This window comes from Centropristis striata, chromosome 8 (assembly GCF_030273125.1).
Source record: "Centropristis striata isolate RG_2023a ecotype Rhode Island chromosome 8, C.striata_1.0, whole genome shotgun sequence".
NCBI classification, from domain to species: domain Eukaryota; kingdom Metazoa; phylum Chordata; class Actinopteri; order Perciformes; family Serranidae; genus Centropristis; species Centropristis striata.
In genome coordinates, this window is record NC_081524.1 from 17949725 (window position 1) to 17965397 (window position 15673).

Here is a 15673-nt window from a genome sequence, read left to right on the forward strand (position 1 = left end):
TACATGTATGATCAATACAATAATCTGTTGATTGTAAAAGAAAAAGGAAAACAAGTCGATCTGACACATGCAAAGTGATTCAGTTTGTGTTATTCCATCAGTTGTCAGTGTTTCTATGACACTGTGCTGTGACTGACTAAATGTTTCTGTTGGAAGACAACGTGTGTCAGTGCTTTGGTAGATTTGGTATTTAGAACTGTCTTAGTGTATTATTGTATTTTGGTGTGTGTCTGTGGTTAGTTACACTGCTTGATTTTGAGCATGAAATTAACTGTTTGGGGAATTGTGCATTTCAGCTGTGATGTGCGTTAACAGTTTTGAAAAAGTTTTTAAGCTTCTGACAAATGAGTCATAGCAGTTGTAAAAAACTGTAAACAACCATTGTGCTCACTGCATACCAGGATCTTATTTTCAGTATTCAGCCTCTTGCAGGGAATCACATGGAACATTTAAGCTGCTTCCTTTGGACACTAAAACCGGAGCAAAACCTTCAGCTGTTTTGTTGAGAATGCAGTAATTGCTGGAGAAACATGGTGGTGGACGGTCGTCAGCAGGACTGTTTGGTATACTGCACTCTGGGCTCGGGGTCAGATCCTCACAGCTGCAGCCAGAGTCCGCACGGCTGATGTTGAAGACGTCTTTTGGTGGAGTGGAGGCAACTTCTACTTCTCCGATGCCGACCCCCCAGACGGAGCAGGGCAGCTGAGTGTAAGACATGTCCCTGGGACAGACCATAGTCAGAGGTGGGGGGGCCTCATGGATCCCAGGCAGGCCCACATAGGAGGTTTGACACTGAGTGAGTGTCAGCTGTGTCACTGGAGGGCTGTGGAAGTGCTGCTCCTCCTCTGGCTCCTTTGTGATGGGTTTCGGCATAATAATCACCTTGTCAGTGGTCAAGAGCTCAGTTTTGTAGGTTAGCACAAATTTGCCTTTAGGTGAAAGCCATTCCTGCAAATTCAGAAACATGGAGATACATAAGGTCTATGCTAACTGTTAATCCCCTTATGTCTGAGCCTATTTGAATACTTTTATCCCTTCATTTTAGTCATTTTTGGTCATTTTGTGTCTTTTTTAGTCATTTTGTGTCTTTTTTGGTCTTTTTGTGTCTTTTTTTTGTCAATTTTGTGTCTTTTTTTGGTCATTTTATGTATTTTTTAAAATCATTTTGTGTCTTGTTTCTTTTTTGGTCATTTTGTGTCTATTTTCTTCCTTTAGTCCAACATAAAATGTGATTTTGAATCTTTTTTTTTACTTTCAAAACACTATCATGCTCAATAAAGAATTTTAAATGTTGCAAATGTGAACAAAGGTGTCAAATCTAACATATAAGAGGGTTACATCCAGTTCTATCATTTTATACTAAATATATTTGAGCTTGTCTCCAGTTTTACTTGGTATATCATCATCAAACTGAAACTGGCCTCATGGAGTTTACAGCCAGAACTTTAGAGGTAAATTTACAGGAGGGCTCCACGCTGCTTTGTTTTCTAGTCTGGATGTCATCAAGAAGTCTGGATTTGGAGCTTTTGGAGACTCCAGAGGGTTAAAGACACAGAGACCATTTTACATGCTTTTATCTCATCACGCTTGAATTACTGCAACAGCCTTTTTACCTGCCTGAATCAAAAATCCATTCATAGACTCCAGATTTTCCAGAATTCCGCTGCCAAATATGATGACATCACTGCTGTTTTATTGCCTTACACTGACTCCCAGTATATTTTGATTTTAAGATTTGACTGATTACTTTTAAGGCCCTTCATGGCCTCACTCCCTGCTACATCTCTGACCTCTTAACACCCATACACACCAGTCCGTACAGTTCCAGAGGCTGTAAACTAAGGGGGACAGAGCGTTGGCAGTCAGGGCCCTGAGGCTCTGGAACAACCTGCCAGAGGAAACCAGGTCGGCTGGATCAGTGATCTCTTTTAAATCTCTTCTTAAAAAATACTTTCATCAGAGAGCCTTTCCTGATTTTACCTGAACTTTACCTCTCCTTGAACTGTCTTTTAATTTCACAAAACCATGTCATTCTCCAACATTATTTTTATCTGTTGTTTCATGTCTGTTTTCAACTTGTCTTTGTAAAGCACTTTGTAACATGCACTTTGAAAAGTGCTCTATAAATAAAATTATTATTATAAGGTGAGATAAAGTTGTATCACTCAGCAGAGAGACAATAGCACATTAGGAACAACATACACAAGCTTCGGGCCCTGTCTTATCCCTGGTGCAATGTGGTGCACAGTGCAGTATTACCATATGTTATATTCACACTCAGCGGCCACGTGTGTTAAAGTAGCACTTGCACCAATCTATGCACCCACATGTTGGTCTTAAAATGAGGCGTGGTCAGGCACATTGTTGGCTCAGTGCTAGGCAGCAGAAAGTGTTGTCAACAAAAACAAAAACCTAGTGTATTCGTCTTTTTTCTTAAGTAACTTAAGCTTGATCTATCTATCTATCTATCTATCTATCTATCTATCTATCTATCTATCTATCTATCTATCTATCTATCTATCTATCCATCCATCCATCCATCCATCCATCCATCCATCCATCCATCCATCCATCCACCATCCATCCATCCATCCATCCATCCATCCATCCATCCATCCGCCAGTCCCTCCATAAGATAAATTATCTAACACTTCCAAATCGGAAGTTTTTTGTGTTTTTTAAAGAAAAAGAAAAGAAAAAAAGAACCAAATAATTTACAGTGCACTCTGCTCGGGCCAGTTTGCAGCTTTAATTGATCTTGTTTTAAGAGTTAATTTCTTATTTTAAGTGTTCAATATGCTTATTTCTAGATTTAACAATCTTGATTTAAGAAATCTTGTCAAGTGAAATGGTCTGTCCATGCAGCAAGATCATTTCCCTCAGATTTACTGTTTTTATCTTGTTTTCAGACACACCTTCTTTGCAGTGCAGTCTGCAAGTACCCGTCAGTGTTGTGCATTTTATTGCACTTTGCATTGTGTTTCTGTTTATTGCTGTCCAGGGGTACTTCCACTGTAGTATGAGTAATGTTAATGACACACTTCTGGAAAGCACCTCAAAACAGTTGCTGTCATTAATGTTGTCATTCACACTGCATAGCGACAGACTTAGTTTCCTAAAATAAGACAACAAGACACATTGTATCACCACCTCACCTGGAGATTTCCTTCATGTTGTTGAAACAGAGGTTGGAAGAAAGGGGCTGGAGATGGTGTGTGGGACAGAGTTTTTATCTTCATTCTGTCGTATAAACCATAAAAAAACATTATGTAGAGCAGATTGCTTTGCTTTTGACATATGACAAACATTTCAAAGTGCAGATGAGTTACCTTGCAGCAGGACAGGAGAATACAAACACAATGACTCCAACCACCCCACACAGCGGGCCCAGAGATTTGATCAGAATGACTAATACGCTATCTTGTTCTGAGAGAGTGTCACGAAATAATACAGAATTAGTGAGTCATGCAACAGAGATGACAGTTAGTCTTTTAGTTGTCTGCTGAAATATTAAGTGGTGATTAAAATGGGGTCATGCATCATTGCCAGAGACACTTTACTGTCACTTTACCTTCTCCTGCTTCGTTTTTCCAACATGTTGCTGGACTCCACTTACTCCAAGTTCCTTTATAATCCTTATATTTTGGTTTAGATCTCACTTTAATGCAATATGTAGAACCTGGTTTAAGTTGTGACCTTTGAATCCATGCAATGCTCTCGTGCGAACTGGGATGAAGAGTCTAAGGAAAAGTTGCAAAAATCAAATAAACAGTTAATTGTTAGTCAGTAAACTTGCTGTCAAAGTGTGGCTCTCTATGATGGTAGATCGTACTTTTCTTTCCAAGCTTTGAGATGTTTGAAGTAAGATTTCGTAGTCGATGATTCCGGTTAAGTATCTATGGCCTTCATACCCGCTCCTCCAAGTGATGTTGAGGGTCCCTGGTGTTTCTCCGACCTCGACTTGATGCGGGGGCGTCATCTGAACTGATCAAATTTAGTGTATTTTCATCACACGACATCATGCACACACATCTGCATGCATGCACTCATGCAACAAAGTCACTCAGACCAACATGGTCTCACAGGAATCCTTGAAATAGCCACGGATTCCCTTAACTCGAAATCCGTGGAATAGCCACGGAATCACTCAAATTTCCGTGAAACTGACGCAGATATCGCTACAATGCAAGTTAATGACAGTCATATCCCGTGGCTATTCAAACATACAAAGTGATTATGTACATACACTGAGGGAATATTTAGAAAATAAAACATATATTTCTCGCTACAAATGTGATCAAAATCCAATTTTTATGCAGAAAAGTAAGTCAAAATATTGATTTTTTTCACTAAAAATGAGAGAACTGTCCGCCATGTTTTTTGTTCTGACCGCCGGCACCTTGAAAGTCACGTGACTTGGAACAAACCAATAGCCACAGGATATGACTGTCATTAACTTGCATTGTAGCGAAATCCGTGTCAGTTTCATGGAAATTTGAGTTATTCCGTGGCTATTCCACGGATTTTGAGTTAAGCGAATCCGTGACTATTTCACGGATTCCTGTGAGACCAGGTTCCTCAGACACATACAATCAATATGAATTACAATGATTGTCACTTACTGTTTTGTGATGGTCTAAACTTCTCTTTAGTGACAGCGCTGCAGCCAGATTCATGACAAAGGTAAATATCGTATTCGTCACTACGGATAAATTTTTCTGAGCCGTCTTTGATTTTACAGACACAGCTGTGATTCATCACTGAAAGTGCACAGGCATTGGCATACACTCCGTCACTAAGAGAAAAAACAACAACAGTAACAGGATGTTAATACACACACACAAACATTAACTTCACTTAAGAATTTATTCATGCACTGCAAAAAAGGTAGATAAAAGCACTAAATCTGAGGGACATGATCTTGCTGCATGGACAGATAATTTCACTTGACAAGATTAAGACTGTTAAATCTAGAAATAAGCATGTTGAATGCTTAAAATAAGAAATTAACTCTTAAAACAAGATAAATTAAAGCTGCAAGCAGCGATAAACTGGCCCGAGCAGAGTGCACTGACAATTATTTGTTTCTTACCAAGATAAAAAAACTTTAGATTTAGAAGTGTTACATAATTTATCTTCTTTTAAGAGTTAATTTCTTATTTTAAGCGTTCAACATACTTATTTCTAGATTTAACAATCTTAATTTCAGAAATCTTGTCAAGTGAAATTATCTGTCCATGCAGCAAGATCATTTCCCTCAGATTTAGTATTTTTATCGTGTTTTTAGATACACATTTTTTGCTGTGTGCAATTCTGCAAGAAGCACAAAAACCCTTACTAATCAGTGAAATTCAGTCTGTAGGTCTTGTTGGACTGCTCCGTGGAATCACCAGTGATGTTCAAGACACAAGAAACTGTGTCCCAGTACGCACTCACACATGAATATCCATCAACTGTAATATGAAAGTGGAAAGAAAAGGTCATTGTTTTTTTTTTTAAAGATAATTTTTTTGGCATTTTACATGCTTTATTGAAAGAGAGAGACAGATAGAAAGGGGGTGACAGAGGGGAGGACATGCGGCAAAGGGAGCTCAGGCCGGATTCGAACCCGGCTCCACCGCAGCAAGGACTGTAGCCTCTATACATGGGGCGCCTGTGTAACCCACTACGCTACGGACCACCCAGAAAAGGTCATTGTCACAGCAGCACAGCAACATAATAAGTTAATTTACTTTTAGAATTAAGCGGGTTAAGCGGGTTTTATGTATCATTGACGTTATTATAGTTTTACTGAGGCAGTTCCTTCACAAGGTGACAGAATACAACGAGGGGGTTGAATATAAAGGTATAGGACAGAATGTAGCGTATTTTATGTTACAAGTGGTATATTTTATGGTTACTTTTGATGTAAGTCTTCTGTTTTAGTTAGAGGCCCAATGTGACTATCTGGGTGCATAACAGTCAGCACCCAGCCAGAGTCTCCATGCTGGTTTAAACTAGAATAATGAACTGTAGGATCTGGGATTTGTCAGACATTAGAGGCTGTGGAATTTGAATATAAACAGTATAAGTTGAATTCCTTTTAAGGTTAAAAAGTAGACTTAGCAGCGTGCTCGTTCATGGGGAAAATGTGCCCATACGTTGGACGTGAGATGGAACATTTGAATTAAATGATCTGACACAGACAGAAAAAGGACCCTTTTTTCAGAAGCCTTTGAGATTGGACAAAGTTCTCCTCGGCTGTACCTAGACAGTGTATTCTGATGTCTGATAATAAAGAAAAATAAAAGGAATTTTGACTTGATCTTTGATTGATCTTCTCACTCAGAGAGGTAGTAAATTTCCACTACAAACCAATAAACAAGGCTGTGCTCTGCAGCTGGATTACATATCATCAAAATCTGTCTTGTCAAAGACACTGAATATAAGGAAGGTGGCTCAATTAACTATTTACTAAACGTAAGATATACTGCACAACTGACAGTCCTATTTAGGATTATGAAAATGAGTTAGGACTTCCATCAATGGTTTTTCACAGATCTTTGAAGGTCAGATTTGAGTTGCTGAGACAGAACAAAGTTAGTTTTCTCCTGATTTGTTCGTCAGAAAAGTTTCCTTTTTTTTTTTGTGTCAGAATGTTCAGGAGACATTTGTCTTGTGAAAAATGGGTCCAATATTTACTTTGGTGACTCTGGGATGAAAGACTAGGTCATAATCTCTGCTTCTTTAAACTGCCACAAGCCTAAAAAGTCAATAACTCTGAGTTTTTTGTTTTTTTTGTTAGCAGGATTGCAGAAAAACTGTGGGCACGATTTCCGAGAAGCCCAGTGGGGTTGTGGAGCATCGGCCAAGAAAGAAGTGCTTATATTATGTTATATGTTTCCAGTTTATTCATTACAACTACACTTCCAAACATGTTAAATAATAAATAAAACTAATCATTTATGACATATACATTCAATTGAAAACTTTACAAAGACATGATATTTTATGATAAATTAACTTCTATTTTTCGTAAAAATACAATCTTATTTCTGAATTTCATGCATTCTATTTTGTTTTTTTTACATTTTGCAAATTTTGTGTTGCAACTTTTTTGGGGGGGTTAGGGTTCCCCTTTATAAAATTTTAACTTCAGGTAGTTTGGTTTATTGCTTATTGACTTATTGATTGTTGTAATGTATTTTATTCCTGCATCAACAACCATGTGAGTGGGGCTATCCTAAATAACAAGTACTTTTACTTTTGATACTTTAAGCACATTTTCTGATACTTTTGTACTTTTACTTCAGTAAGTTTTGAATGCAGAACTTTTACTTGTAGTGGAGTCATTTCTCTCCAAACTTTTAGCTTTACACATTTTACTAACTGCCAACTGTCAGATCAATGCAGTGGAGTAAAAAGTATACAACATTTCTCTTAAATGTCACGTGATAGAACTCTGAAATGCAGAATAGAAGTACCTCACATAGTACTGTAAAACTTCAAAATATTACTCAAATGTTAATCACAGATGACAAGGCAGATAATATTATAATTTCTATAGTGTAACATTTCCCTTAAAGCTCCTTCTGTGGTGGTTATTACTGGAATAGGTGATGTGAGCCTATTAATCAGAGAGTAGAGGAGATAAGATGAGATGAGATAAGCTGCCATTGAAGCTTCAGTGTGTGCAGCAGGTGAACCTCTTACCTCTGACACAACTGGTCACTGATAAGACGTTGCAGCACCAGCACATGAACAGGAGTCGCAGGCACGCCATGTCTCCATGAGAATCACACTGTAAATATCAATAAAACATTTCTTTCTTAAAATATCTTACTATGTAATATAAGAAAGTTAATATCCGAGTCTACACCAAGATTTACAGTCATTTAACTTTCTGTGATGTACACCTGTTTAATAATCATAATCATAATCATAATCATAATACATTTTATTTATAGAGCACTTTACAAGTAACTCAAAGACAGTTAAAACACAGTCAAAATGCAATTTCAAATGAAAAAAACTATAAAAATCAGCAACATTGCTCATACATTAAAAGCAGTTTTGGTGGGTTTTGACAAGTTTTTTGAAGGTGAGTGGATGTGAGCAGTCTCATATATTTTTTTATGAAAATAAAAAAGAAATCACAAATATAATCTGTCAGAGGAGAGTCAGCACTTGCCATGTGTGCAGTGATGTGCAGTAAATGGAAAGGAGCTCTTACCTCGGGGCTGTCCTGGTGCTGCCGGCGGCTCACTCAGTGAATGACAGATGGAACTGAGGTTTAACTTATCATCGGTTGCATCACAGGAAGTCAAACTTTTCTCACGTCAGAGTATTTTTTTCTTCTTTTTTCTTACCTTTTTGGTTTGGCTGTGGGCATGTGCTCGTGCTTTTGATCACAGTGCCAGTGAAACAATTCAGGAATGAAGATCATGTTTGTTTCTAGTGATTAATTAAACACAAATAGGTGTTTTTATTGTCATGTTCAGTTGTAATTGAAGATTTCAGGTGTCAGCTTTAGCAAAACATTTAACACATTTATTAGACCAGCTGTCATAAAAATAAAAAAAACATTATAGAAATCTTTTAAAAAGCTTGTTTAAAACTAAATGTTGTTGTTATTTAGTTGACAAATAACAAAATTAATTCACCTTTTTATTCCCAGATTTGAGCTGAACATTCAACCACTAAAACTCATTTTTCTGTAAATAACTATAATTTGACTCTTAATCTAATTCACTCAATATCACGATTTGTTACAGTTTTTTTGTAAAACTGTAAATTTGAAAGTGCATAATAATAGCATTTATATTTTAGCCTTAAAATATAATTTGGATTAAAGAGCTTCTACATACTGCTGTATTAACCATTACAGAAACATAAAAAAATGATTTTTGTAATTACTTATTACATTAAATTAAATTTTTAGGACAGCTGTGGCACAAACCGCTGCTCTAATATATTAGTTAAGCTCTGTACAATTGTAATTTTGCCTAAAAAAAGAAGTGAAACTTCCTCTTATAATGAGAATGCAATTCTTCCTTAAAACTATTTCCTCATTTGTTGTTTTGATGCTGGTGGTGAGGGTAGTGTAGGTGTTCAGCTGTCTGCAGACTTGGTGACTGTGTCAGGCATAACATATGATTCACATTATATTCAATAGTCATCAAGCCTTCTGTGGAAACATCTGTGTTTACTTTTCCATTTAATTATTAGATAAAGTCGTCACATGCCAACACAGACAGTATGGGAGGACAAAGTCAATGTAAAAATGAAAACAGAGAAAACAGAGAAAAAGCCAGTTATACTGTGTAAAGAACAGACAAGATGTATAAATTATCATATTTTTACCCCTTAATAGGGCACTCATTGAAATACTTGCAAATTCCAAATTTCCACCCCTAGAGAATATTTGAGTATATTACATACAGCCAGAATGTGTTAAAAAAAAACATACGGACCAGGGGGAGGGGGATAATATTTTGAGAAACAAAGTTTACGAGATTAAGGTGTCAAATCTATGAGGAAAAATGTGCAGATTTATGAGATTTAAAGTGGTGAATCTGCGAGAAAAAAGTTGTTTCTTTCCCCACTTTTGTCTCGTAAATCTGCGACTTTTTTCGAGCAGATTTGACACTTTAAATCTCTCAAATCTGCACATTTTTTTTTGTAGATTTATTTTTAATTATACTTGGCCTTAATATGCCGTCAAGTTCTCCTCGTACAAGTCCACTGAAATTACCAAATATAGTTCTTCACCCGATAAAGGGTTAACAAGTCCTCCAACCATATGGCCACATGGTTTATTGATTATTGATTGTTGTAATGTATTTTATTCCTGCATCATCAAGCATGTGAGTGGGGCTATCCTAAATAACGAGTACTTTTACTTTTGATACTTTAAGCACATTTTCTGATACTTTTGTACTTTTACTTCAGTAAGTTTGGAAGACAGAACTTTTATTTGTAGTGGAGTCATTTTTCAGTGTGGTATTAGTACTTTTACTTCAGTAAGGGATTTTACAGTAATATAGTATATAGTATAGGATTTTGGACATTAACTTGTATGAAAAACTTGCCACCCATTCACCCATTACATCACTAAACAATATCAGAAACCAGCTTCACTTGCACTATTTTGATTCATGAAAAATCCAGTAAATACAATGACAACACGTAGTAATATTACTACACAGTCAAAACATCACAGTAAATTACTTTTTTTCTACCTCTTTCCATCAAACGACTGTGACAATTTGATATGTTCTTGACAGATAAAGCATATATCTTCTTAAAACTTTTAATTGCGGTTTCATTTTCATTGTGATATGTTTGGAAGAGATTGATTGATTGCAGTTTGTTCAGCTTTAGGCGACAAAACTACTTGCTTAAGGTTAAGAAAAAGTATCTTAAATGGTAAGTATACAGAATTAATTTCAACAAGATTATATTAATCGATGTTGCAATGTTACACGCAGCTTTAATCTAAAGCAATGTTCACCTGAGAGTTCATACAACACAAGCAAATATCCAGTCAGAAAAGTTTACAAGGACTGTGCCCCTCCCTCGCGGATTATATTAATTCCCTATCATCCATGTTGATAATGTATGAAGGTGACAGAGAAAGAGGTCTTTAGACTCTTCCGAAAGATTAAGAGGGACTCAGCAGATCCAACAGATTTTAACAGCTTGTTCTATTAGGGAGGTCACAGCAGTCACTCTTATGATTCATATTCACAGTGGGCTCACTTCTATAGTGATTTAAATAATAAAAAATAAACTATGATCTGTTTTTTGTCTGGAAAACCCCTGAAACTCCCAGTGGAATCAACTGCCTGTCTCCCTGAAGATAATCCCGATCTAAACCTAATCTATCTATCTATCTATCTATCTATCTATCTATCTATCTATCTATCTATCTATCTATCTATCTATCTATCTATCTATCTGTCTATCTATCTATCTATCTATCTATCTATCTATCTATCTATCTATCTATCTATCTATCTATCTATCTATCTGTCTGTCTGTCTGTCTGTCTGCCCGTCCTTATATATATATATATATATATATATATATATATGTATATATCTAGATATAGATATAGATATAGATATAACAGAATCAGTGACAGTTCAGGCGAAGTGTGGTACTGCAACACGGCAGATAGCAAGAAGCCACACAATGATAATAAATTAAGTCAATTCATCATCACATTTCCATCAATACATTTCTCCACGCATTTAGAAAATTTACATGAGAAAAGCTTGATGGAAACGCCAAAATTTGATAAAACTGAAAATCCACATAAAAGTTTTTACGCTCGCTTGAGGTGTTAGGTACCACAAGGTTATGTGCTTGGTCCATTTTTATTTACAATCTACATAAAAGTATTACAGTAATACTCCAACACAGACTTAAACTATTTATGCAGATGATACAATCTTGTATGCATATGGCTCTAGCTAAAGAATGAATCTGCACGCATCTTTGCATAACTTCAAACCTGTACCGTGTGATAAAAAAACAGTTTTACTATCAAGTACTCATAACTCTTACTTCTTCCTGCCATCCATACACATAATGGTATGTGAGTATGTGAACTTGGTTAGATAGCAGTCTTACTTTCATACCTTGTGAAACAACTGGCACAGAGATTAAAAAAAATATATATAGGTTTCTTGTATCAGAATAAATCATGTTTTTCCCTTGAGGGCAGGAAAACCACTGTGCAATCAACCATCATGTCTCGTGCTTCTGGTAATAACTTGTACTCTAATGTTGGTTAATCCACTTCAAAACATCACATCACTGTATTTGAAAGTAAGTTGATCTCTACTTGCAACAGAAAGGGACGACAAATGGTCATTTAAGTTTATGAATGTCTTATAAAGTTGCCTCAGTACAGCACATCTCTTTCACACTGCCACACTTTTTTTTGCACAGATATCTCGGCTGTTCTGTGGCCTAAATTCGACTCCTATGTGAACTGCCCAAGGTCAAAAACTAACCCACAGGCACAGAAGAACAACAACAAAGATCTCACATGCAGCATGATGTGTACTGAAGTGAACATGAGTCTACTGAAGTCAGGGTTTACAGTGGAAGCTGGCGAAGTTATGAAAAGATGAAAAAGAAAAAAAAGAATAGGAGCAAAATTTTAAAACGGTGGCTCCTTGTGGTGCAACGGCTGCTCCGTCTGTACAGAGGTGTGTCAGGGTCTCTGCAGGTTTCAACAAGTCAAATTTAAGACTTTGTAAAGTTCATAATGAATACAATTTAAGAGCCATACAGGAATATCTGAGGCCCGGAATTATTGACAAAGTATGCCCAATGTTCCAAGTTTCAAAGTTCTCTTGCAGTAGGTGCAGTGTGCTTCATATTTGTTTCCAACCACCGGCTTCAACCATGCATTAAATTGTTTATTCTGCAGCAACTAATCGTTGCACTTTCACTAACCAATCTTACCCAAATAATTTGGCTTTGCTGTGGACTTTGGTTAGGTTTTCTTTGCTGCTATGCTAGCCTGTAACACACAGTGGCGCACGCAGGCTGTATCCCAATGTCAAGGATCCTTCCTTGGTAGGATCCTTCCTTCAGAGTCGGATCCTCCGGAGACGAGGCCAGAGTCCTTCCTTTCACTGGCATGACGCACTAATGGAACAGCCTTCAGTGTGCAGGTGTGCGCCATTGCGTAATTGGACGTCCTGCTTAAATTCAGCACCGCAATTTAAAAACCTGTTCATGACATTGATGTAGCTCAATATATAAATATATATATATATATATATATGTATATGTATATATATATATATATATATATATATATATTGAGGAAGTAAAAGCCAAAAAGTTGATTCAACCTGAATATTTCACTGATCCTGGCTGAATTTGGCCGCTACTTAGTTTCATAAAAGCAGCGACGCATGAACAATGAAGCAACTCACCATGAAGATCTGTTCTGTTTCTCTTTTTTAATTTTATAGTACAGTACAATAACAGTTATTTATAAATAACAATAAGGGATAATAGCGGACTGTCGGTCCATGTTAACACAATAAAAAAAAATTCTGAATGGCATAGCTATGTATACTTTGCACATTGTACATCATCAGACTGACGTATATATATACCTAGAAATAACTTTAGCCGACTAAGACGAATCAATTAACTTAACAGGTAATGTATCAACATGTTTATTATCTTTTAGCTAAGTTTACTGACATTTGTTGATGCATATGTTTTGCTTGACTTTGAGCACAAGTTTTGTAAGTGATGTGATGACAAATATTCAATGTAAAGTGAAAATACTTGTATATTTAAATCCGTATTGCGTATTTATTTTAAATCTCCCAGTAGACCGGTGTGCGCAAGGCTGTATGAGTATGCGGGGCACATGGAGAATACACACATGCATCCTTGGGATTTGAGCAAAAGAAGGACTCTGTCCTCTAGAGGATCCTGGACATTGGGACAGTCCTCCGATGGATGTCGATGACATAGTATCCTTCAAATTCAGCCGTTTGAGGATCCTTCCTTGACATTTGGGATACAGCCACAGCACAAAAGTCGATTCGAAGCCAGTAGTGGTGGGATTGTGATGCGACCCGCTCGGCCATTTCTTTTGATTTGCTTTTGAACACAGACTAGTTACGATATGACCCGTCATGTTTAGCTTAAACTGAAGTGTCATTACAAACATTCATGAAGTCTAAAACCTCACTGTCCTTCCACTGACTGAAATGTGCCACAACTGTTCAGACCAGGCGGCAACCTCCCGGTCTGAGCAGGAAAGCAAATGTGGAAGTACCTTCAGCCTGCATCCTTTCTAAAGTCCAGCAGGTAAAAGAGGTCCGGTCCTATCTATCAATACAAGGTGAGACGACTTCCTTCAATGCTTGTGGCAACATTATGGTCTGAATCTCTAGTTTCTTCTTCTTCAATACAATATGATGTTAACCCTTTGGAGTCCACAAAATCACTGACACATTACTTCTTCATTATGTCATTATGGCATAATAACGAAGAAACTTCAAGCCCTGACATGGAGTTCCCTCTTAAGCTCTGGCTTCAAACTCTGCCGGTTTTTGTTTGATGATGATAGACCAAGTATAGCAGATGATAAGGTCAAATATATGTAGTATGAAATATAGAACTAGATCCTTATTTTATATATATATTTACATCTGCAACATTTAAAATTCTTACTGATCATGATTATGTTTTGTAAGCAAAAAAAAAATTTTTTTTTAACTCCAGTTTTTTGTTTCGTTTTTTTTTCTGTATCCTGGGTTCAAAATGTTGATCCAGTAAGTCAAAGTGAAAAAAATATTCATCAGATCAAATAGGTGAGGTGCTGAAAATAGTGATACAAACATGCACTAGCAGAGTTAACACTTTTTAAGTGGCATTATGAGAAGGATTCAAAAACTGACAAAAATAGCCCAAGACTCCAAAGGGTTAATATGTAATATTGGTCCCATTTAGAAGAAAACAGATGATAAAGCAGGGTCTGATTGGGGCGTGGCTGCCTTGTGATTGCCAGGTCGCTAACAGAGTGATGTGCAGTGCAATATCTTAGGTTTTAGGCAGATCCACCCATAAATCCACCCCTCGCTCCTCCCCAGTCTCATATGGACTCTTCCCATTTCAAACGGGCAGTCCACAAACCAAAGGGTGATGTCATGGTGGCTACATCAACAATTTATATAGTTTATGGTTCACTGGTCGCATCAGAAAACATCAGACCTATATCCGATTCAGGACCACATATGAAAGAAGCCCAGGTCTAATTTGAAGAAAATCAGATTCAATGTGATTTTTGCTGTTAAAACCGTTATAAAACATCAGATCTGAGTCACATATGAGCAAAAGAATTGGATTGGGGCCACCTTTACCTGCAGTCTGAACGTAGCTTTACAGGTTAAACCACCACCAAAGCAGATCTCAGCCTGTTTCACTTTAAATACTATGAATACTGACACATTGAATGAATTGAAACTTTTAATTTTAAACATTTTGAGAGATGTCCGTTTCTCTTTTCACAGAAATTTACTACAAAATCGGAAGCCAGCACATGAAGAAGATGAAGACAATAAGCATTCACAGCTACATTTATACATTTATACTTACATGTCACTGAACTTACAGCTTGCATGTTTATTGATTATTAGGCCAGAAGCTTGTGGAAAGTCTAGACAGTGAATGGCAGCCTTGCACAGGGGAAAGAAACAGACTTCTACTTCAACAACAATTGACACTGAGACCTTATTAGGTGTCAAAGGAAACTTGGAAAGAAAATAAACCACACTTCCCCCTCCTACGACAGCTGCCCCAGATGCCCTTTCAGTGGGGAAAATCTTCTTACACTGTTAGATATTATCAGCTAATTAATGGAATCAGAACCCAGTAAATGCATTGCTTCAAATATCTAATATAAAGTCATAAATACAGATACTGTACTTTCAGTGCACTTGCAGTCAGTAAATAAAGGTGAAATTTGGTACAGAGAACAAATATTCTGAAAAACATTCTCTGCAAAATTCACGATCGTCTGGCACATTTCTCCGCTTCTGTCTGATGAATGACGTCTGAGCTAGGGAATTAATCATTTTTTTGTATCTACAGACAAAAATCTGCTCCAAGTTTGCTTTTTATCTTTCTTCTCTTTTTTGCTGACGCT